The sequence below is a fragment of the Callorhinchus milii genome, unplaced genomic scaffold, assembly GCF_018977255.1.
Source record: "Callorhinchus milii isolate IMCB2004 unplaced genomic scaffold, IMCB_Cmil_1.0 Scaffold1, whole genome shotgun sequence".
Classification (NCBI taxonomy): domain Eukaryota; kingdom Metazoa; phylum Chordata; class Chondrichthyes; order Chimaeriformes; family Callorhinchidae; genus Callorhinchus; species Callorhinchus milii.
Genome location: NW_024704742.1, coordinates 101,909,638 through 101,915,637, shown reverse-complemented (window position 1 = coordinate 101,915,637; position 6,000 = coordinate 101,909,638).

Sequence of the window (6,000 nt, the reverse complement as noted above, 5' to 3'; positions counted from 1 at the left end):
CCCTTCTCTTCCACCGTGCCTTTGGTTTCCCTCCCGCCTCTCTGCCTTCCCTCACCCCTACACCATCCCTCTCCCATGCTCGAGCCCCGACAGCTGACTGTTCAGCGCTTTGGGATATCCTCAGACGTGAAAAGTGCTCTATAAATGTAATTTTGTTGTTGTTGTTGTGACACCAGTAAAGCAAACAAGCTAAATCTTGGGTTGTCAGCTGAAGATATAAAGCACAAGTCATATGAAGTGATACTAAACTCAGCCAGTGCAACCCCTAATATCTATATTGCTGCAAAGACATTGTGAAATTGGTTAGGCCTCAGCTAGGGTACTGTTCTGGGCACCACACCTTAGGAAGACATTGGAGAGGGTGCAAAGGAGATTTACCAGGATGGTACCAGGAATGAGGGACTTCAGTTATGAGGAGAGACTAGAGAAGCTAGGATTATTCTCCTTGGAGCAGAGAAGGTTAAGAGGAGACTTAACAGAAGTTTTCAAAATTATGAGCGGATTCGATAGTGTGAACAAGGAGAAACTATTTTCACTGGTGAGTGGGTCAGTAACCCAAGGACATCGATTTAAAATAGTTGTTAAATAGTTGTTAAAAGAAACAGGAGTGGTGAGGAAAAACTTTTTTAACACAGCGATTTGTTCGGATCTGGAATGCATTGCCTGAAAGGATGGTGGAAGCCAATTCGATTAGAAATTTTAAGAGAAAAGTAGATAATTATTTGGGGGGATAAGTTTGCACAGCTATGAGAAGAGAGCAGGGGAGTGGGATTCATTTCAATAGTTCTTTTCAGAGACGGACAGACATGATGGGCCCAATGGCCTCCTTCTGTCCTGTATGATTCTATGATTCTAGGAAGGATACAGAAATGTGCAACTAAATTAACTGCTGGAATTGGACATCTGTGTTATGAGAGCAAATTATGGAAGCTGAATCTTAAAATAAACACATTCAAGAGGGAATTGGGAAGCTATTGGTAAAGAATTCAATGAAGGGATATGTGAGATAGAATTGTCTGCAAGTTTTTCAAAAAAACAAACTATGGGTTCCCCCAGACAAGTGTCTCCGTTAATCCTACAAACCAAAGCCCTAATGGGTAGGGTGGTCCTAGCTGGCCAAGCAACAGGAAAGCTTTCCAGACAGCAATATCAATGGCAAGTTTTGTGATTTTAGATGGTTAGCCTCCAGCAGTTACCCCTCCAGCAGTTACTCCAGTGGGGTCCCTAAGCCTTGGCTCTTGCCAACCTGTGCCTAATACTTTCTGGAATTAGGTAAGCAGTATGTGACCCTCCAGGGAGAGAGTGCACATTCCATTCCAACAATTTATCTCTGGGATTGCCATGTGTAGGTGGGATGCTTTGAACTCTCAGCTTGGTTTGGATACTCTTAAGTATTATGATGGGATTCTGCATGTGTCAGACACCTGGATGGCCAAAACCATTTAACAGGAGTCTTCAACCAGTTAATGGCCACGAGGTGGCGATGTAGCACATGATCAAAATGACAAGAGGAAGGAGCAATAGAATTGTATCATTTTTGAGTCAAATTGAAAACGAAGTCAGATGAACAAAGAACGTCATGAATCTTGAAATAAAAATATGAACTTTGATGTTTAAACTGTTGTAAATATCACTCCTGCCTCTTGCTTTTATTTAGAAAATGTGAGACGCCACCTCCAGGCAGAGGGCGAAACCTTGGGCAAGTTTCCTTACTCCACAAAGAGCCTAATAATAATCCCTCCAAAACCAAAAACAATAATAAATTGGTCATTTTCAATCCACGACTGTTTGTGGGACATTGCTGTGCGCAATTGGCTGCCGCGTTCGCCCACAAAATATACAGTCAGTTCACTTTACAGTATATTCTGTGAAGCGCTTTGGGATGTCTAGAAGATGTGAAAAGCACTATATCAAATGCAAGGATTATTTTAATTATTTTATCTTGCAATGATGGACCAGTTGGAAATCCCTGCTATAGAAGATACAATAAAAATTTACATTTCTGTAGCACCTTCCCATCGGGAGGATGTCCCAAAGTGCTTGATAAAAAGAATACTGCAGATGCTGGAAATTCACAGCAGGTAAATCAGCAACTGAAAGAACAACAGTTTATCACTATGCTCTGATAAAAGATTTGTGGCCAATATGTTAATTTATCTGGAATAAATGGGATATTTTTTCCTCCCTACAAATTCCTCCCCTCCTTTAAGACTCAGCTCATCAATCGTCTTCAATCTTCAGCCCGTACAATGACTGTTTGAGGCATCACAGCCAATACTGTCCTTTTCGAACAGAGGAACAGGAACCAACCATAGCACACAACTGGCCCTCTCCACCTTGTATTACAGTTTGGCAGATCTTTAAATACATTTCCCTGCTTTTTCTTCACATCTTGTAATACTCTTATTTCCCAATTATCTATCCAGTTTTGTTAAAACAAAGGGTTTAAGAGGGGTGTAGGCTCAAGAGGAGTATAAACACCAGCAAAGATTTGTTTGGTTGAAAGATCTTTTTCTGTGCTGTAAGTTTCAATGTAATTCTGTTTAATCTAATTTACCCAACATTCACACACATGCATCCTTCTAGCAGAGCAAGATCCCATTGATCAAGTGGGAACCTAAGAACATAAGAAATGTTAGACAAAAAAAACAAGGTCCACCTAGTCCGCCTTCCTGGCGGTCGCATGTACATATATCCCAAACTACCGATTATTATAACCCATAATGTTATTTCCTAAAAGAAAACTATCAAATCTGTGTTTGAAAGAATCACCATTCCTGCTTCAACTGTCTCCCTAGGGAGCCTCTTCCACAAGTTCACTATTTGCTCACAGTGGCGGGATTACCCCATTATTTCGGTTTGCTATTGAGGTTTTGATACATACCAACATCTGGTTTGCTTTATTCACTGCCACAGAGCATTGTTGGGAAAGCTTCAATTTATTGTCAATCAGGACCCCAGGTCCTTTTCATTTTTCATGCATATTATTTTCCTTTCATTCAAATAATAGTCCCTTCCAGGATTTTTTGTCCCCATGTGAAGTACTTTACATTTCTCCATAATGAATTCCATCTGCCATTGATCTGCCCATTCCCAAATATGTTCAAATCCTCCCGTAAATATCTTGTTCAGCTTCATAATCTATCACCTTCATTAGCTTGGTCTCATCTGCAAACTTAGCCACTGTGCTTGCAATTCCTAGTTCCAGATCATTTATATAAATATTAAACAAGAGGTCACAAAACAGACCCTTATAGAACTCCACTGGTAACATTTTCCCAGTCTGATGGCATTCCCTGTACCACCACCCTCTGCGTTCGTCCGGTCAACCAATTGTGTATCCATTGTAATATACCTCCATTGATTCCTGATTTCTTTATTTTCAGTACCGACCTCTCAAGAGGAAATGTATTAAATGCCTTACTGAAATCCAGATATGCAACATCCATAACCTTACCCTTATCAAGCTCCCTCGTCACCCCATCAAAGAAATCCAGTAAATTAGATTGGCAAGATTTTCCTTCATGAACCCACGTTGGCTATCATTTATAATTTTATTTCTGTCCAGATGCTCCATGATATTATCCATAATAAGTCTCCATATTTTACCCACAATGGACATCAAACTTACTAGTCTGAAGTTTCCTGGGTCACCTTTGTTACCTTTCTTAAAAATAGGAGTAACATCTGACTTTCTCCAGTCCCCCGGCATCTCTCCAGTATTCAGTGATTTTTGAAAGATTTGTGCCAGTGTTTCAGCGACTTCCTCCCTTAGTCCCTCAGGGATCCTCAGATGCAATTTATCCAGCCCCTGAAATGTATTTACCTTAAGTTTACACAGCTGTTTGGCAACCATGTTGGTAATGATATGAATAGTGTCACAATTTTTCTCTGTGACATCCTTGAGTTCTCTTTCCAGATCAGATAGGTGATCCGGCTTCTCTTTGGTAAAGACTGGTGCAAAAAATGTATTTAACACTATTGCAGCCCTGCAGCATCATGTTGTTTCCTGAACCGGCCTTCAGTGGCCTATTCCATTGCTTGTTTTTCTTCTACTCTTAATGTAACTAAAAAACATTTTCTTATTATCCTTCACATTTCTTGCCATGTTTAATTCAAAGCTTTTCTTTGCCATTTTTGCCTTTTTTGCAGTGCTGGCATGCCTTCTGGTATTGAATCCGACTTTTTCCATGCATTTTCCTTCATGGCTTGAAATGCTTTTTTTCCTCTTTATGATTTGCTTTGCAACCCCATCCAACCAGGCAGGAGTGCCTTTAAGCTTGATATCTTTACTTTGCATGGATACACATTGTTCATTTGCCTTCATAGCCACCTCCTTGAAAGAACTCAATAGGTCCTCCACTTCCATTGCCATATTTAAGCCTGCCAGGCCCACTCCGACTAGACTTCTCGAGCACACAATGTCAGTCCTCTTGAAATTTGGCAGTTTTGTTTGGGTTTTACAACCTCACCAATTCTTGTGATATCAAATGTGACTGCATTGTGATCGCTGTTGCTTAATGCTTCTCCCAGCTTTTTATCAGAGATTTGGTTGCTCATTATCAAATTCAAGATGTTATCTCCTCTTGTTGGCTGTTTTACAAACTAAGTCATAGAACAGTCTTCCTTTAACTCTAGAAATCCCTTTCCTATCTTACCAATAGACACATTATTATCCCAATTAATTTTGGTTAAGTTAAAATCTCCAACTACTATGGTTGGTCCCTTACTAGTGTCCTTCCTTATCTCATCCCACAGTTCCAGATCGAGGCTTTCAACAACATTACATTTGTATAACGTCTTTCATGTCGGGAGGACGTCCCTAGGCGCTGGGAGAGTACAGCATTTCAGACCCGAGCTGGGGTCGGGAGGGGGGGGGGAAGGGAAGGGGGATGGCCCATGGCATGGTCGAAGAGGAGGGTCTTGAGGCGGGGCTTGAAGGAGGCTAAGGAGGGGGCGAGGCGGAGTGACTGGGGGATAGAATTCCAGAGGTTGGGGGCAGGACACCCTGGCTTGGGGGTCTATAGCAGACCCCCAATAATAGCTTACCTCTGTTACCATCTTATAATTCTACCCAAAGTGTGTTTGTGTCTGCCCTTTCCTTCTTTATATCCTCTCTCACTTGTATCTCAATAATGGAGATTATATATAGTGCCATCTCCTCTTCTCCCGATACGGTCCTTCCTAAACAGTTAGGATGCGTATCCCACTGTTTGGATTAATTCCACCATGTCTGTGATGCTAATGATGTCCAATCTATCAACCCCTACAAGACCTTCCAGATCACGCATCTAATTTATTAGACTTCTTGTATTAATGCAACTACAGCTCCGTTATTTTTTTGCCTTTCCCATTTACTTAATAAGCATTTTTTGTTTGGTTTTCACCAAACTTTGAAGTTTGACCCGTGACACTGGTATGCCTTAAGGTTTTCCCTAATCAGTTTGGGTGCTCTCTTAAATCTACCTCAACCACCCCTAGTTTAAACACTCCCTAACTAAACTATCTATCCAGCCTGCCAACACCTAAACTCCCCTTATGTTTAGATGGAGCCAATCCATTCTGTATAGATGACCCCTATTCTAAAAGGTGCCCCATTCTTTGAGGAAACGAATGCCTGACTCCCTACACCAATGCCTTAGCCACACAGTGGTCTGCCTAGTTACCCTCTATCTTTCCTCACTAGCACATGGTACAGGTAATTCTTCGGATAATACTACAATTGAAGTCTTTCCCTTTAGCTTCCTTCCTAATGCGCTAAATTTAGCAAGAAGGTCCGCTGGTCTACGTCTATCTATCTACTTCTATTCTATCTATGTTATTTCTTCCCACATGGCCAACTACAATTGGTTCCTCACCTGCTCCCTGTAGCATTTTTTTTCCTTGCATTTTTGATATAGCGCTTTTCACGTCGGGAGGACGTCCCAAAGCACTTCACAGAACACACTGTAAAGTGAACTAACTGTTTACAGGAGTCCTGTAGCTCAGTGGTTAGAGCAC